Source organism: Chrysoperla carnea, chromosome X (genome assembly GCF_905475395.1).
Source record: "Chrysoperla carnea chromosome X, inChrCarn1.1, whole genome shotgun sequence".
In the NCBI taxonomy this organism is placed as follows: domain Eukaryota; kingdom Metazoa; phylum Arthropoda; class Insecta; order Neuroptera; family Chrysopidae; genus Chrysoperla; species Chrysoperla carnea.
This window is the reverse complement of record NC_058342.1, coordinates 34,256,885-34,277,481: the sequence shown is the minus strand read 5'-3', so window position 1 is coordinate 34,277,481 and position 20,597 is coordinate 34,256,885. Positions and strand designations below refer to the sequence as shown.

Sequence of the window (20,597 nt, the reverse complement as noted above, 5' to 3'; positions counted from 1 at the left end):
ACTTAAGAAGATATGCAAGGATTCGATAATACTAAGGATTTCAATAAAACTTTATAAATACATTTTTTGATTAACAAAGTTTACAAAAAATTTTTAGATCATCGGGCTTTTTATTATTTTTTTATCGTTCAAAGTTGGCTGAAAAAATGATGAATCATATAGGTTATCCTTCTCAATTGGATATTTCTATATCAAACAAGTGAAAACAAACAATTGACTGAGTTAATTGTTGAAATATCATGCATAGATAATGTTGATTACTCTACCACATTACACATACGTACATGTAAGCGTTACAAACTTGCATTGTCCGGGAATCGAACCCGGGCCACCCGCGTGGCAGGCGAGCATTCTACCACTGAACCAACGATGCTCTTATATGTTGAAATGCAAATGTAGCTTGATATCTTTTTCCGTTTTTGAGTTATCGTGTTGGCAGACAGACGGACAGACAACCGAAAGTGGACTAATTAGGTGATTTTATAAACACCTATACCAAAATTTTGTTCCTAAAATTAATATTTTTAAGCGTTACAAACTTGGGACTAAACTTAGTATACCTTGCATATTATATATATGCATGGTATAAAAATCTAAAGAGTGTGGTAAAAAACTATCTAAAATATTTAGAAAATCTTGGAGTTTATAAAAATTACCATAAAAATAAAAGGTTGTCGATGATATCAAAACAAAATTTTAATTTAATTATGAGTTCATCGAAGATCCAATTTTTTTATGAACAAAGACGACTATAGTTAGTTTATTGATGATTGAAGAGCGATATCTATATTATCCAATTTATAAGCATCACTTGCACACAATTTATTATATATTTTTGTAGTTGCGTGGTATTGTAAAGCTAAAAAAAATCACATTATTTGAGTACAAAGCATGTATTTGATTTATATGTATGTACCGTGCAATAAACCAAAATTTTTTTACAATACTGTAAGGAAACAATCACTAATTGATTTAAGTAAAACTGATAAAATTTCTCCCTAAAATATAATTATTTCAAAGCGTCTTCAATGTCGCTGTTACAGATTTTGACTGTACTTTAATGTTTAAAATCAAAATTTAAATACTATATAATTATGAAATGTTGTAAATTACTTGAAAATTTCATAATAATATGCATGGAATAATAATAATACATCTTATTAAACATGTTTGATTACTCCTAATTACTATTTTTACACATTCATCAACTACAAGTTTTTTCATAAACCGATTCCGTTCCTTAAATTAGGATCGAGAGTGGCTTTTTACTTTTTTACACATATAGAGCTTGAATGGAGAACGATCAAACCGCCATGTATGTATGCCTTCTTGGAATTTGGTATAAAATTCGAAACTTTGAAATCAACAATCCTGGAAGATATTAATTTAATTTTTTCTAAGGCGTACATAGAGAATGTTTAGATCTATGTGCTTGTTTTTCTGGATACTTAGAAGAATCCCTCCTTAAAAATAGAAGTTCTTTCCCACCCTAAAATTCACAACATATATAAGTCAATAATATATCGAAAATGAATTAGCGGGAATCACAAAAAAGAACAAAAGTAAATTTTTTTATTATGAATCATAAAAAAGATTTTGTTTTAAAAAATGATGATAACGGTTTGTTGCGATTTCGTTTGTGAACGTTTTGATTTGATCTCAAATTGCGTGCCAGCATCCGATATAATAAATATAATATTATACAAAAATAAATTCAATACGCGCCCCAAAAAAAAATTCACCAGCTGCATTTTTTTAATATTCAATTAATTTTGAAACCATTATTTTATTTATTGCCCAAATTGATTCAATTAATCAAGTAATTCTTTTTCAATCACATTGCAAAAAAAAAAAACACGATCTTTTTTTTGAAGGACAGTCACCCAGATGAATACAGCTGGTTTTAATCTAAAGAATCTTAACATATTATTTTTATTCGGCGACAATATCGAAGTGAAGTTTTCTTTTTTTTTCTTGGGTAATAGGAGTAGTTTGGACTCCATGGAAAAGTGTACCATGAATGGGTACATGTACCATGAATGGTTAGCTTTAAGCATGTATGAGCATGACAACAATGTTTGATTTAAAGGCTAAAATTTTTTTTATAGGCAGACTTTTACTCAAAGAATATGTAGTTAAAATTTCAGCAAAGGTATAAGGTCTTTTTTGGGTCAAATGTAGTGTCAATCACATATGGAACCATCCCTTCTTATTTCAAGCATAAATCGATTCATTTCAAGAAAATTCATAAAGGAATTGAAGTTGGAAGTGATGAAAAATAATATGATGTGTCCGCTCTAGATTTGATAAGAAGTATGCTTCGGTAGCCGTGAGCAGTGTATTTAAAAAAAATATAAATTATAATTTATATTGAACATAATTCTTATCTTCAGTGTTCTTAATATTCATAGAGGTAGACCGTAGACGTATGGTGTAGAGTCGTTTTGCCGTTTTCAAATTCATAGGTTCAATGTATCAACTAACACCAGAGTACGTTTTACGTATTGACTCGAACGATACCTTTAAACCTAACACATTTTATTTCTCTTACAATACAATAATATATGTACACTTTTCATAATTTTTTTTTACCCGGTGTCTCAAAACACTGGACATTAGTAAATTTACATGCTTCTTATTCAATATTTAGATAAAAATTATCAAATATCTCATTGGTGGAGTACTCGGGAGTTTTGATCTCGGATTTTTGATCCTTTTTTGTGCTCTTGATTTTTCCATGAAAAAAAATTAAATCTTTAAGAATTCTATTTTAAATAGTACTTATACCCTGTATATATTATATATCAAGGTATACTAAGTTTAGTCCCAAGCTTGTAACGCTTAAAAATATTGATGCTATGAACAAAATTTTTGTACAGGTGTTTATAAAATCACCTAATTGGTCCGTTTCCAGTTCTTCGCCAGCCTTCCAGTTTGTCTGTCTATGGACACGATAACTAACCAACAGAAGATACCAAGCTGAAATTTTATAGCGTGCTTAGAACTTAAAAAGTGGGATTGAGTTCGTTAGCAACATAGGTCAATTTCGTCTTAGATTCGTAAGACAAAACCTTGTAAACCGTAAGAAATAAGACAATAGGACAAGTATAAAAAATGTTTCTTATTAAAAATAAACAACTTTTGCTTGAAACATTTTTTCGTAACATCACTGTTTACCTATGACGGTGCAAATTTCTCCTAAAGTATAAAAGATAGGGAATTTTTTACATAGGGAAAATTTACAGATAGCTTCAACAACCAAGTAAATGGCGGCTAAAAGTTTGCCATAACTGTGTAGGTTTTTTAAACTCTTCTAATTAATAAAAAAATAATGCAAGCACTGAAAATCAACAATAGAATATTATACATAGAGAACGCCATGATCCAAAATTTGCGATATCATGAATGAGAAAGAAGACTGCCAGTTAGTTCCTATGTGTCCTTGTCTAATCTATATTGTTTATATTACACAAAATTTCTATGCATCATATGATTATGACATATGACTATCACAAGGACACATAGGAATTCACTGCCAGTCTTCTCTCTGATTCATCAAATCATTTAATATTCTATGCAATCAACACTTTCTATACAGCGTATTTCTACAATTAACTGTTTGTTTTCATTAATTAAACACATTTTATTTGCTTAAAATCCACTTTATTTTAAAAATTTTGTTTATCAAAATATTTTGTTGATGATCATTTCAACTTGTTAGTCATCTTCAGAACAATAGAATTTAAAACAACAACGTACCTGTATTTATACTAAAATACAAATTTGCAAATTATGTAATAATCAGGTGATATTGAAACCTGTAGATTTGTTAAAAAATAAATAAAAACAATTGTATGATTAAAAAACGTTAAAACTTATTCGTTAACAGAAAACGAAAGCAGTTTTCGCTTGAATAAAATTAAAAATAAATAACAGTTAAAAGATAAATAAATAGATAAAATTTGTTTCTTTTTCAGAAAACCGTTAAAAAGTTAAAAGATTAAAAAAATAAGTTAATAAAACAATTATGCACTAATGTCCATTTGACTAGAAGGAAACTAATTTTTATAAATGCGAAAATAAAGTTGAACCCGTTAGAAACATTTGATCGTTCAAAACTTCGAAACCATCCCTGGTGTGTTTTTGGATTTCCAAAGCCTCTAGTAGATTCATTCTTGTACCTTTTTGGGCAAAATGTAGAATTTCCATCGTGTCTTTAGGTTTATGCCCTGAATCCACTAGGTGCTTTGCAAACGTAGAATCATCAGTATTGTTTCGATACGATCTTAAATGCTCCCTTTTTCTCACTTCAAAATTTCGTCCGGTCTGCCCCAAGTATACTCCCAAACAATCTTCGCAGGTTAACTTGTAGATACCAGATTTCTTCATTTTCTCCACTTTGGACTTATTGTTCAATAAGAAATTAGACAACTTTACAGGAGGTTTAAAAGCTATATTAACTCCATGTGATTTTAAAATTTTTCCAATTTTATAGGATATGTTCCCATAAAAGGAGATGGTTTTATAGCCTTGATGTATTATAGTACCTGGATTGTACAAAGTGCTTTTTGTAAAGTTGTTCAATTTCTTCTTAATGAGAGAATCTATTACATAATCTTCAAATCCATTACTTGCAGCGATGCTTTTTATAGTAGTAAATTCTTTTGCCAAATTTTTATCACTTAGTGGGATATTCAAAGCTCTATGGATCATTGAATTAAAAGCAGCCATTTTGTGGGCACGTGGGTGGAGAGAATCCACTGGAATGGTGGTATCTGTGTACGTGGGTTTTCTGTAGATATCAAACTCAAAATGGTCATCTACCCTGCTTAATTTTAGATCCAAAAAGTTTAAGGACTTGTTCACTTCCCTTTCTAAGGTGAATTTTAATTTGGAGTCAAAAGAATTTACATGATCCAAAAAATTGTTCATTTGTCGATCCGATCCGTCAAAACATAGAAAAATATCATCCACGTATCGAAACCAAAGGATGACATGTTGTTTTGACTGAGGTGACAATAATATCCTTTTTTCTAACGATGACATGTATATTTCCGCAAGTAAGGGACTCAAAGGACTACCCATAGCCAAACCATTTTTTTGATGGAAGAATTTGTTGTTGAATTCAAAGTAATTTTGATCCAAAGTTAATTGGAGACACTCGAGAATTTCGTCTTTAATTATCGGATTAACAAGTTTCTGGTCCAGTAAATCTGATATCAATTTTACGCAGTCTTTACCTGAAATGTTTCCAAACATATTTGTTACATCCAATGAAGCAATTTTGTAACCAGTCTTCATTTTGAACTTTTTAAGATGTTTTGTAAGTTCAACTGAGTTTTTTATCCCATATTTGCTCGTGAACCCAGTTTTCGATGTGATAATAGTATGTAGTTTCTTGCTTAATTTATGTACAGGACAGCCTACATGCGAAACTACAGGTCTAATGGGAGCATCATCTTTATGGATTTTTAACAGTCCATATAATCTTGGAGCACTAGGATTCATTTCAGGTAAATTATATTTTTCGTAGCTCGAGAATAATGTGTTAGTGTTTTTGAGCACATCTTTTAAGGCAGTTTGAAATTTTGTTGTTGGATCTTTTTTTAGTCGAGTAATTTTTTCTTTGTATATAAAGTCTGATATTTTATTCACGTAGTCTTGTTTTTTTAAAATGATAATGGAATTACCTTTATCAGCCCTTGTCAAAATTAAATTATTATCTTCAATTTTTTGTTTAGTTGATTTTATTGATTTGGTTATTTGTTTTCACTTGTTTTTAATGTTTTTTTTCACAACAGAGTAATAAATAGTTTGAACCCAAAATGAATTGATTTTTAAACGGATCTATTAAAATATGTTACAAAATAAATTTTGAGTAGTTGTGTATTTTAAAAAAAATATAGAAATTGTGTTGCTTACATTTCCTATTAGCGAAGAATGAAACCGCATTTAAGGTAGAATAGTTGTAATTTGACATGTAGATATAATATAGATATAAATAATAGACCATTCTTTTATAAATACATTGTATTTAATGTCAATATTATGGTTGCTATTGTATTTGTTGTTTTTTAACATAAAATAAAATGTTTTTATGTACATAAAAAATCTATTTTATTTATTATAAATATATAAATATATAATATTCATCCATTTAATAAATAGTATCAACTATTAATTTTACGTTTTACATGTAATTTTAATACACTTTGTATATATGTTATCTATACTCTATACTCTAAGTCTAGTCTCTATACTCAATAGTCTTTACTCTAGTTAGAGTTAGATCCAGTGTTGACACAGCAATTCCTTCAAAAAATTTTAAAAAGTCGTTCTAATTTGTATACCATGTATATGAAATATAACAAAGTATACTAAGTTTAGTCACAAGTTTGTAATACTTAAAAATATTGATGCTATGAACAAAATTCTGGTAATAGGTGTTCATAGAATCATCTAATTAGTCCATTTCCGATTGTCTGTCTGTCTCTCTGTCGTCTGTCGTCTGTCGTCTGTTGTCTGTCGTCTGTCGTCTGTCGTCTGTTGTCTGTCGTTTGTCGTCTGCCGTCTGTCGTCTGTTGTCTTTCGTCTGTCGTCTGTCGTCTGTCGTCTGTCTGTCTTCTGTCGTCTGTCCGTCTGTCATCACGATGAATCAAAAACGAAAAGAGATATCAAGCTGAAATTTTTATAGCGTGTTGAGGACGTAAAAAAGTGAGGTTGAGTTCGTAAATGAGCAACATAGATCAATTGTGTCTTGTGTCCGTAAGACCCATCTTGTAAACCATTAGAGATAGAATAAAAGTTTAAATGTAAAAAATGTTTCTCATAAAAAAATAAACAACTTTTGTTTGAAACATTTTTTCATATACATCAGTGTTTATATGGGAATATCAGTTATGTATATGTGACATAAATGTATGTGTAATGTGACAGAGTAATCAACACTGTCTATACATGCTATTTCAACAATTAACTCAGTCAATTGTTTGTTTTCACTTGTTTTGACTTCCTTTAACACAATTTTGACAATTTCATACCATTTAAAATGGAAAAAATTTTGTTGATAAGAGAAATTTTTGAAATATTTCAAATTGACGAAATGCCAAATTATAAATAGTTATACAAAATTGTCGAGACAATGAATCTCATTCAAACTAAAACGATGAAAATATGGGATACCTACGGCAATGGCACTGGCATGGCATGCAGTACTCAATACTGTTTTATTTAAAAATAAACAAAATATTGTTTGAAGCAGAAAAAAAAAGTGAAATGCTTCCTGAAATATTTAACACTTCTGTTTAGTATCACAACAACGAAACTTTGTTCAAATCAAAAACGTAATTTTTTTGTATGTTTTAATTTTTAAATTTTAGCGCCCACGTATTTGTAAATTTACAATATAGAAATAGATTTTATATATTATTAGAATATTAGAAGCCATTGTGTTCAAGTTTAATTTTTCAGTGAGTTCAAAGTAACGATAATCGTAAACGTTTATTGAAAAGTTTTATAATTTAACAAAATTCTCTTATTTTATAGCAATTTCTTGTCACTTTTGTTTATGAGTATAAAATAAACGGTCCGAAACATCGGACAAGACTTTATTATATTATAAAATTGATATATTATTCACTCTTCACGGCTCCAGGGGGAGGGGTCTTAGAGGGAAGTTATATCAAACCAAGGACCTTGTTGATGTAAACCTTGATATGAAGTTTCACTGCTGTCCCCTTAGCCTCTCCCTAGAAAATCCCATTTTCCTGTATTTGGAAAGGTTTTCCTTAGGGTGTGGTCCTTCTAAAATTTTCCCGGATATGCAGCTTATACCAATCTTAGGAACACCATAAGCTCTAGCCTTGTGCCAAATTTAATCGAAATCGTTAGTGCCGTTTTTGAAAAAAAAAAATCGTCTGGAATTATGACCAAACTAAACCTATTTACCGAGTTTGAGAAAAATCCATTGAAAATTGAAGGCTCCAGCTTAGTTACAGACATACCGATGGACGCAACATTTTTTAAAAATCACTTTTTGGAATCAGGGACCCTCAAAACGTGTATTTAAGTTGAAACACCGATTTCCATTTTTTTTTTCGATTTTAATAATTTTAATTTTAAACGTGTTTTCCTCGAAATATGGTTTTATAAAATGGTTCCCACGAAAAACTTTGTAACCTATCGACTTAAATCATTGCACAACTTGTTAAAAATATCTAAAACAAGTCCTCAAGTGTCTAAATTCTGTTAACTAAATAAATCATATTATTTTATTGTCATTTTTATATCAATTTTTGACCCAAAAACCAGTTTTTTTAAATTGTTTTTTTACCAAAACACGTGTAATTTATTTTTTATTTTTTATATGACTAATTTTGACATGTAGAGACATCAAGATACCGACCAATGAAAACGTTGCTAGAATGGAAACCGATTCACAGTGTTGGAAACATGTGTTTTTACCATAGAGATTGTACCATAGAGCTGCAAAGTCAACGCCAAATGGATGATCGCAATATCATTCATTCCCTCAGAGATCCCTCGCGTAATTTAGCAGGATCTAATTTGGTAGTTTTTCCCACAAAAAAGAAAAAATTCACTACCCTATGAATTTGAATAAAAATTATAATATACTATTATAAGATTTCATTATAGGTGTCCATGTATTGAATAAAGACACTGTACCACTTGAAAAGACCTCTCAAAAAAGTGATTGAAAGCAAATAAGAACTCGTGGCTTGTGTCAAACAATTGTTGACTGCACGCCGCGCGCTGTACTCTTCGCTTCGCTGGTGGATGCGATCGATGTCTCTGCCCATCATTGTAACTGACATGACAGACTCAGACAAACAACAAATGAAGATATTAATGCCAATAATTCCTCAATACTTTAAATATTGATTTTTATAAATAGTTATTTACTTATTAAATATTTATTAAATAGTAATTACAGATTTTAATGTCTGTAATTAACACATAGATTAATTAATTCTAATACTTTATTTACAATAAATTTATTACTATGTCATCGATAATAAGTAGATTAGTTTTGATTTGAGTTTGAAGTAAGTGTTGGCAGATCTTTTGTACTGCAACCAGTTTGATCTGCTCCTTTGCTTAAAAAATGCTCTAGAATAATAGTCTAGGGCATATTAATTAGTTCATTTTTGGGATTTCGAAGCCTTACAGTTTTAATAAACTTCCCGACTAGAAATTTCAGTGAGGCATTGATTCGGCCCAAATAGGGCATACCTACTGAATGTCAAACTTGTGGCAACTGGAGCTTTCAAACCAGACATACAATTTTCAGGGTCTGGAGCCTTTATTTGGCAGGGGCAGGTACGGATTGAGGAAGAATCCTTAGTTTTACCACGGAAGAATTCATGGTTTTAGAAAATTTGATCAAATGCCTTTTTTAAAACAAGAAACTTATATTATTCGATTAGAAAAATCTATAAACTTTTTGCTAGCATTTATTCCCGAACACCCAATACATACAATCAGAATTAAATCACTTCCTTTTGTTTTAATAAATATCCAGAAATCTTTAACAAAATATATTTATATATAAAAAAGAAGTCAAAATATTTTGAATATTTATATATATTTTAAAACAGTTATTAATATCAATTTACCGTAACTTTTTGTACAAAAAGTATTGGGTGATTTATTAAACATGCTGCAACACGTCTAACGTCTCTTACTATTACCATTACATATGTTATGCTCATGTTTGTGATGTCAAGTGATGTCAAATGGAGCGGCAAAACCTTTATCACATGCAACATCAAAGTTATTTTCTAAGGTAATAAATATTGATAATTTATAACAAATAAATTTATAATTTATAACACATAAATATATTAATAGATTACTAGTCGGTATCCGTCTAATTCGATAAACAGTTTCAAGTTTATACAGTGTGTCTCATTCCTACTCCACATGCCTAATTATTTTTCGATTCATTCTTGATGTTTAGCGTCTCAAGCTTTTACAAATAGTCGAGTATTAGTGATTCATAGATAGACTTTTTAGTACTATAAAAGCTGGTCCGTTAAAAAGCAATGGTAGACCCAATCCTTTGGGGTACCTTCCGCCCAGTCAGTCTCCTGTAATGGCAGCAACGATTTTGCTTTTAGAAGCTCTTTGAAATGAGATAAGATCGATATGTCTTACTTGTAGTACCACAAGTGCATTCCTTCCTCCTCCTTTAAATGAAAGTCAACGGGCGGAGAAGATAATGAAGAAGGCTTGAAACTCTTAGGTTTAAATCTTCTTAACCTTTGACTAACAGTTTTTCTTTTCGCTCGGGAAGATGTAATGGAATTCGTTCAGAAGTTATACGTTTACATACAGATGCACCAACAATTATACATGATAAATATTACAGCATATACGCATGCGCATATTATGTTTGATCTTTTTACTTGATATGTGTTCAATATCCCATCGACATTTTAAAATATTATAACTTTATTTTGAAAAGCATACATTATGTTATTAACTTTAAACAAGATTTTAAAGATTAAGATTTCTTTATCTGTATAGGCGAAACTAGATACATGATACACCTTTGGTGGTCATACATGATGTGTCTTAAACGATTTATGGCTAATGTTTTTAATTTTTAACTTATTTCATATAATTCTGTTCGAAATTTTATGAAATTGTTATCCGATTTGAATGAAATTTATCAGTTTTAATGGGTAATCCGTAAAAAATAAATTGAAAATTTTATAGACCTGGATTATTGTTATAATTACGAGTTGGTTCAGTAGAGTTTATCGACTATAGAGGAATTTGTTGGGTTCTGAAATTTTTAGTCCTTGCCTTAAAAAACCACAAGACCTACCACTTATAAATATTATAATAAAATACTGATGTAATTGTCACAACCACATGCGCTATCGATGGTTGTTAAAAATGTACTCAAATATGCTACATATTATAAAAATGATCAATAAGTTTATTTCAAACTCTCTATAAATTAGTAACAACAATCTTCATGTAGTTGACACAATCACATATAGACTAGACATGACAGGTATGTCTTCGTAGTAAACAAAATCCTATATATAAAGCAAACGCAAAGAAATTTTCTTTTAATTCATGGATTTGCTTTATTTTCACGATTATTAATTCCAACTAAGTACAATTTCATTTTCCATCAATAAAATGCATGACTTTAAACTTAAAATCAATCTTTTTCATAGAAGTAATGATTTTGTTTATTTAACTTCAATGATTTTGTATCAATGAATTCATATTTTAAATTCAATACTTTTCTATTGTAAATACAAATATTTAGCTGTACTTGTTACAATCGTTAGTAAATTGTTTGAAAGTATTTTTACTTTATTTCAACATAAAACGGCCAACTTCGAGATGAGGTTTTTCATTATTTTAATTTTCTTTTTCAGTGTAATTTTATTTGAAAGTGGGCGCTGGGCGAAATAAGTTTGGGAATCTATGCTTTAGAAAGAATTATACTAAATTTAATATTGTTTTCTTGAACCGAACGAGGCCATGTTATTTTATTTTATTTTTAAACAATAATCAAAGATCAATCGATTGATAGGAGAGTAATTATGACGTAACTAAAAATTTATTATAAAGCATGCGTGTATATAAAATTTGTTAGCGGTAAATATGTTAGCTATTGAGTTAAGTATGCGTATGTATAAAAGAGAATTTTTTTTAATCCCATATACAAATATTGATAATATTTGAAAAATTGATTAGAAATTGATTATTTAGTTATTAGGAATAATTGAATTCTTGTAATATTTCAAAATATTATGCGTTAATGCTATGGGCTTGCTGGTTGGCTGTTGGCTACTCGTTGCTCGCCCATATCTTTTTTTTTTTTATTTAGAAAGTTGAATTACATCTTTTACATTATCGATAAATATCGTGCATTGATCGTTGAATCGACAAATTATTGTTGGATACTGTTATAAATTCACTAAATTATATTTTAATATATGCGACAACTGTTTGTTGTTTTATTATTACATTAAACATAAAAATAAATAATAAACTTTTTATACCATGTATATATGAAATATACATAGTATAATAAGTTTAGTCCAAAGTTTGTAACGCTTAAAAATTATGATGCTACGAAAAAAATTTTGTCATAGGTGTTCACTAAATCAGCTAATTAGTCCATTTCCGGTTGTCCGTCCGTCCGTCCGTCTGTGGACACGATAACTCAAAAACGAAAAAAGATATCGAGCTGAAATTTTTACAGCATACTCAGGACGTAAAAAGTGAGGTCAAGTTCGTAAATGAGCATCATAGATCAATTGAGTCTTGGGTCTTGTAAACCGTTACAGATAGAACAAAAGTTTAAATGTAAAAAATGTTCCTTATCAAAAATTAAACAACTTTTATTTGAAACATTTTTTCGTAAACATCACTGTTTACCCGTGAGGGCGCCAATTAGGCGGAAATTTTATAATATGTACTATACTTGATTATCAGTTATGTATGTGTCGCATGTTTGTATGTGTAATGTGATAAAGAAATCAACACTGACTATGCATGGTATTTCAACAATTAACTCAGTCAATTGTTTGTTTTCACTTGTTTAATTGTTAAGTTAAGAAGAATCGAATTTTATCTTTTCTTCGACGGTTTGGCTATTTGGGTTTTTTTGGTATCTTCAAAATTTGCATGTAATATATATCAGCCATGGGCAAACGGGACTTACAGAAGTCATTCGAACTTCTTACCTAAAATACGAGTAAGACAGAGAGACAAGAGTCGTATACCCGTCTCGCTTCTTCTTCTACGAGCAATTCGGACTTGGATAAAGAGTGACATGGGCGAGTTATTTTAAGTCGAAGTCACCATTGCTATAACTTTATTTATTGTGTGCCATAAACTTGATTGTGTGTCTCTTTATCGAAGTACGCTTTGCTCATAGAGGAGGAAGCGAGACGGGTATACGACTCTTCTACCTATCTCAGTTTCTCTTAAAAATGAGATAGGTAGAAAAACAATGTTACAGAAGTCCGAGGAACATTTAAAAATATCCGTTTTAAAAATATCCGTAGAAGTCCGAGGGACTTCTGTAAGTCCCGCTTGCCCATGCCTGAATAGAGTAAAGACTCCATAAAACAACATTCAGTTCATTTAAGATTCATAGATGAGTTGTTATAGAGAAACCTTCGAAAGGACATATTAGATTTTTGTCAATATCCTAAAATTTACTAGAAAAATAGTTTAATGAAATCGATTTTTGTATTTTTTCAAATAGTTTTCAAGTTTTCAAATTCTAAAGTTCAAAAGTTTTATCAAATTCTAAAACATAAAGATTGATTTTTTGACGATTTTTTCAACACCTTAAATTGTACAAATCGAGAAAATTTATTTAATCTCACTAACAAGGTAATTTTGACCCAAAAAAGTCAAAAATATCATTTATTTAACCATCGGACTAGTATTTTTTCAGATATCGTCTAAAATCCGTGTGCAGAAAAATATCTCGGAACGATTTCAGATGATATTTCGAAATATTTTCATTTAATCGTTAAAAAAAACTCGATTTTTGAAATTTTCTTGGTTCGAAATTACCTAGTAATACTAAATTTCATAATTTGTGTTTTTTTTCGTTCAATTTTTTAAATCGAAATCGAATATTAAACTCTTGTGTAACAATACATAAACATAATTTTTTTTTGTAATAATTTTTTGTTGTTATGACAGTCGTCAGAAATGTTTATAAAAATTATTCATAAAACACTCCTCATGAATTTTATTAATATCAATATCGTAATCATTATCGATATTAATTATTTATTAATTATATTGAATTTTTATTGATCTCAATGATTTGTACTCATAATGCTTACTAATTACTTTAATTATTGTTTGTAATGCCATGTTCACATCAATTGACATGATTTAACTTTAAAAAAATTATGCAATTCATGATTAGAAGATTATTCTAATTCTAATTCATCGGTGTCATCATTTCCTTGAATTTTTATGACATTTTCATTAGTAAGATTGAACGGACATTCATTAATAATTAACAAGTGAAAATATTCAATTGACTGAGTTAATTGTTGAAATACCATGTATAGACACTGTTGATAACGCAATCATTTGTTTTTTGACGTCACGTAAGTAAAGAAAGATATCCATTCTTAGAGATCCACACATCCATAGAATACATACCATAAAATTTGCACTTAATTTGCGCCCTTGTGGGTAAACAGTGATGTTTACAAAAAAATGTTTCAAACCGTTTACTGAAACACGCTGTAAAGAAAATGTACATACATATAATTATATATTTTTTCTTTATAAAACTACTAAAAGACAAACACAATGTTTAATGCCATAAAAAAAGGTCATAATCTATTAATTTGCCAATGACCCGAATCTGATAGACCTTACAAGATCTGTTTGATCGTATCATTAGCCAAGCCAACCATGTTTATACTTTTTATACATCGTGTACTTTTAAAAACATTATTTTGTTTACAAGCTAATTATTATTAATTTTATATAAAACTATCCGTCAGTCGTCCGCTTCGCTGAACAATTCAAACTTCATACAGAAATTAACAACACCTTAAATCTGCCTTTTCCCATCTCTGATTGACTTCGGACTTCGGTATTAGAAATTAGAAAAATGATCAATGTGTTTATTTGAAACTCTTAACTGGTAACAACAGTTCTCATGAAGTTGGCTCAATAACATATGGACTACTTATGATAGATATGTGATCGTAATAACCAAATCCTCTATTTAAAGGAAACGCAAAGACATTTTCTTTTAATTCATCGATTCGCTTTATTAACATGATTATATTTTATTTATTCCAACTAAGTAAAATTTGATTTTCTATCAATTAAATGCATGACTTTAAACTTAAAATCAATCTCTTTCATAGAAGTAATGATTTTGTTTATTTGACTTCAATGATTTTGTATCAATGAATTCATATTTTAAATTCAATACTTTTCTATTGTAAATACAAATATTTAACTGTACTTGTTCTAATAATTAGGAAATTGTTTAAAAGTATTTTTACTTTATTTCAATATGAAACGGCCAACTTCGGGATGAGGTTGATGATAACATATGAAATAGCCTTTAGATTGAACATAAGTCTTGAAATATGTTTTGATGATTCGAATCTCATTAAACGGGATTCAAAAAATATTTTTATTGGAAGTTAAATTTATTAATTAGCCAGCAACAAAATGAACATTTTAAAAATTTTTTTTTGTGTATGAATGGCTGCGGCAGTCAGACCAGGCCGGTGTACAACACATTCATTTAAATAAAAACAAGAAAATATATCATTTGTGAAGATCTAAATCAGAATCATGAAGTCAAGAAACATTTATTTTATTCAATTTTATTATTTAAATAACGTATTTTGACTGACATATGACGTGCTACGTCTTATATTTGCAACAAATTTATGAATTGCAAAATATTTACATGTAAAAGTCTGTTATTCGAATCCAGACTATTTTTGTAAAATAGATTTTTGCATGGGTCCTCACGGGATTGGGCCCATGGATTTTTGCCCAGGTCGGGCCAATCTTTGGTGGCCCAGCTTTGATTTCAACGACAACACTAAGATGCCAGCACAATTAGCTGTGCTTTTTTGATAAAATAATCTGGCAACATTGCAATGTCGAATATCAAGATTGGCACTACTGTTCAAAATATGAGACAAATCATATAGCGTTAGTTCATTCCACATTACATATGTATATCATTCATTCTCTCGGTAAAATCTAACACAAATTGAAACAACTCTACACCAAATTAGTATTTGAGAAATTGTTCTAGCCTAGCTTTATTTATTCATACTTGGAGTAAATGTTTGAATCTGAATCAAGAAAAAATGTTTGTAAGGAGAAGTTTGCAAGAAACTCAACCAAATTTAAAATGGGAAGGATAAAATTGAAATTAGCTGAATTGAAATTAGCTAGGTTATTTGTGATAAAACGTTATTTTAGTTCATAAAGTATATTATATTTGGAAACAAAATGATAACAAATACATGTATTATTTGTAAGTGTTAATTTTCCATATAAAGGGTTAGAAGCTGTGATTAGTTTACTACTAAAGATAATTTGTCTTGAAAAAGCTTATAATTAACAAGCGGTGTTGCCATATCTTCTTGTATTATGGCGCAGACAAGTCAATTTATAATTTTTTTTAACTTTTGATAATCAAAATAACCAAAATTGTAGAAGTGATTTTAATGACCTTCGGAACAGGTCATCACTACCGTTATATCTGTATATCATTTCTTCTTTGATAACTTCCTTATCGCTTCGTAAATAGTTATTTACGTTTTTCTCCATGATTTTACCGAGCGTCCATATAAGCCTATGTTAAAAGTGCAAAGTATTTTTTAGCGAAAATTGTAGTCGCGAATGTGTTGAAATTTCACGAGTGCATTACAAAAATGTTCATCTTTATGACAAACATATTCAGACAGTTTTGTTTGCGTAATGTTCGACTATAATTTCTTGGTGTATAAGTGTAGCAAGTTGAATTTAGTAGTAGCGCCATTATAATTTATTTAAACTTTAATAGATCAAGTGTATAGCAGTGTGTTCACTGTATATCGTATACATTTAATATACTGATGTAGTAGTGTATACTAACTAACTACTATGATGTTTGAGTAATGTAGGTAGGTAGATCTAATGTGATGATGATGATACAAACTTGTTAGCCCAGTTTAAATGCAATCAAAATGTACACACAATATAATAAAATTTAATAATTACATCATATTACTTATATTACATGTTTATCGTACATTTTTATTTACGTTACGTACACGAAAACGCATCTAAATCTAAACTTAACTATTTATATTCTTTAATAGCATATTTCACTATTTTTTGAAAAAGTACTACAAAATGTTGATTTTGCTAATAAAAAGCCACCAAAAATTTATTTCAGAAAAATACACAAACTTTCTTGCCACAAACTTAAATTTTAAACCTTTTTTAAACTGTCAAAAACGTGGGCAATCAATTTGGTGACATAATATTTGTATCACTATATGAAATAACACAAATAAGTTTGACAGATATATTCATAGACATCTGATTATAATAAATATAAATACTTATTATCTATGTATATATTATACCCAGCTGTCTACACTGAACTAACTAATGGTCTATGACTCATACCGCTATGACATCACAGCAAGGCTTGCCCGCGTTTTAGATTCACGTGATATACAGTTTAAAAATTACGATTATTAAGGCTGCTATGTACAAATTTTAAGCATTCATTGATTAGCGTGAAACTATAATTTTTTTTTTAAAAAAATTTTCACAATTTTGGATTATTCTTACAAAATTTGATAAAATAATAAAAAATGTTTGTTTTGTTATGAAAAAAAAAAATAACGCCTACTTAGTTATTCGAGGCAGCTGCCATCCACTAAATAATTGTAAATTTAGTATCCACATAACTTCTGTAAATACGACAATAATATAAAATTCGATTTTATTTCTCTGATCATTTTTTTAATTTTATTTTGGAAATAAATAGGATAAGCCAGCTTAAGATGTCTGATAATTATCTATGGAACGAAATTTAAATTTTTTGGAAAACAACCAATTATTAGTCCAGTTATAGTCCGAAGTTTATGAAAAAGTCATCGAAATAACTCTTGAACAAATCGACTGGTGCACTGAAAAAAAATTAGTCCGAAGTTGGCCGTTTCATATTGAAATAAAGTAAAAATACTTTCAAACAATTTCCTAACGATTGAAACAAGTACAGCTAAATATTTGTATTTACAATAGAAAAGTATTGAATTTAAAATATGAATTCATTGATACAAAATCATTGAAGTTAAATAAGCAAAATCATTACTTCTATGAAAGAGATTGATTTTAGTTTAAAGTCATGCATTTTATTGATGGAAAATAAAATTGTACTTAGTTGAAATATATAATCGTGTAAATAAAGCGAATCCATGAATTAAAATAACATATCTCTACGTTTTCTTTAAATAGAGGATTTGATTACTATGAACATATATCTATCATATTTATATGTGATTGTGTAAACTACATGAAGATTGTTGTTACTAGCCCACAGAAAATTTGAAATAGAATTGATCATTTTTATAATATACATCATATTTAATGGTATATATGTAACAAGCACCGGTAGCGCGGTTGGCTGATAATTAAGAAGCATTTGCATTATGAAAAACAATTAAAGAAGAAACATAAAATGTCCGATTACACTCCATTTTGATTTGAACATAGAGGTGTAACTTTGAAAGCTTTAAAAAATAATATTTACAGCAATATTACATAAAATTTGTTGGCAATTCCAAACAGTCGCTCATCTATTTTTATTGATAATTATTACTTATTTAGTGGAATTATTTTTACCAAAACGTAAAAAAAATTCCGCAACAAACGATTATAATTAATGAATAATGATGAAAAGTGTTGTACTTGTAATTGAACCCGGATATAGTATTGTTTTGGGACCGGGTACAATTTTCTAACTAAATGTTGCATCTAAATGAAATTTGGCAAACATTTACATTTGATTTGATAGATACGAAAAAAGATATTTTTAAAGTAAATAATTAAAAGGCCACCCACAGCATTCAAATCATTTGTTTACATTATTTCTTTAACTGTCTTTTATTAAACTTTTGACATAACGATGAAAGAAATTTTTTTTTTAAATAGTAATTTTTTGAAATAGTTTCATAATTTAAGGTAGTACGAGCGCCAAGACAAGTTTAGACTTGTGGTTGAAATTATTTTTACCGTATTTTCAACTTTAAAAGCACGAAATTTTCAATTTTCGATGTTTGAAAATTACTTCAAATAACTTAAAATTCTATTCTTACTTTTCGTCTCTTTACTTAAACAATCAATATTTTTAAGCGTTACAAACTTGGGACTAAACTTAATATACCTTGATATATTTCATATACATGGTATAAAAAATGTTATAATTATTTTATGACCTGTTGAAATACTTAAAACTCTTTTACTACAAAAAAAAACCCTAGAGGGCAAAAATAAAGAGAGCATATGCCCAACAAGTAATGTTCTTCACAAAAATTAATTAAAATATAATTAATTAAAATTCGTTATAAATACGACACAAATTTTGGAATCCAATACGTATCTGAGTGGAATTTCTTTTGTAGCTTTCTCCATAATTATAGTTCCATAAATAAATAACAATCAAAATGAATATTTTGACAAAACGATTGTGATAGGGGTAACAAAAAAATGGTTTTTGTTGGGTATGTAGACTCGATTGTGTTCTATTGTTTAGGGTTGGAAGTCTTATAAAGGCCACCCCCCTGTGTTTGGTTCATTTTAAACAAAATATGTGATCATATCTAGGATAACAAAATCATACATGCGCCCTCCTAGCGAGCCAGACATTTTCGATAGAAAATCATTCAAAAAAATAGCAGCGAAATCAATTTTTATTAAATATTATTTGTTGGTTTTTTTTTGTTTGTTTTGAAAAGAATTGAGATGACACCCACGATTTTTGGATTTTGGCTACCCTCATATTTGTCGTATGGGCGACGGGAGTGTATTGATTTTTATCAAAAAATCATTTTAGTACAGGAAAAATAGCTTATTTTGGTGGCAAAATATGTAGCACAATGAAACTTTGTTGAGTATGAGTATGAGTATGAGTATGGTGGTTAGCGGGCCATGCTCGAGCATCGGGCCTCGAAGTAATGGTTCAGAGCACTTAGCCAAATAGACCCTTGTACTCTATCCCCGCTACGCTTTTCAGTGGCTATTATAACCAACTGATGTACTGAAACCCAGGATCTGCCTAGCGCTGAGTTTCCTAATTTCTTCTGGTTCGAGTATGGCCGGACCAAACCATTTCCTTCGCTGCTGTATGAGCGCCGGGCAGTAACAGAGAAAGTGGATCGATGTTTCTTCTGAATTTTCTCCGCATCTGTCACACGCGGAAGATTGTCTTTTTCCTCTGATGTATGAAACTTTGTTTATTAACTTTATCTTGGCACTAAAATTGAAGATCCGCCAAGTTCTACCAAAACCAATTTCAAAATGGAATTTTTATGCTTATTCAATCAAATGAAAATTGATACATCTTGTAAACCGTTCGAGATAGAACAAAAATTTAAATGTAAAAGTTATTTCTTATACAAAAATTAACAACTTTTGTTTGAATCATTTTTTCCTAATCATTGCTGCTGTTTAATAGGGCGCAACTTATGAAAAAACATGTTTGTCCAATTTCTCCTAAATTGTGAAATATTTTGTGAAACATTCTTGAAAAATTTTTGAAAAATACCATAAAAAATATTTTAGGGACGCCTAAATTTTGATATGATTCGGCAAATCTTCATTTCTAGTGCCAAGATAAAGTTAATTAAGAAAGTTTCATTGCGATATATTTTGCCGCAGAACTGTCTTCTTTACCTGTACTTTTGGTTTGATTTGAAATGAGACTCTTGTTTGTACACCGTTTAATCCGTCAATCACATAACCTTTATTTAAATGGACGGTGAATACACCCCTGGACATTGAGGGAAGACAATTGATTTGCGTCAATT

The 20,597-nt window shown here is 29.4% G+C and overlaps 1 protein-coding gene and 1 non-coding gene across 2 annotated transcripts in view; one reads left to right on the top strand and one right to left on the bottom strand.

Annotated features, from left to right (window-relative positions):
* The window catches only part of LOC123302612, a 143,843-nt gene that overhangs the window by 48,134 nt on the left and 75,112 nt on the right, over positions 1 to 20,597 (top strand). The gene's annotated exons all lie outside the window — the stretch shown is intronic.
* Positions 303 to 373, bottom strand: Trnag-gcc. Its single transcript has one exon. It is a non-coding gene; the product is annotated as a tRNA-Gly (tRNA).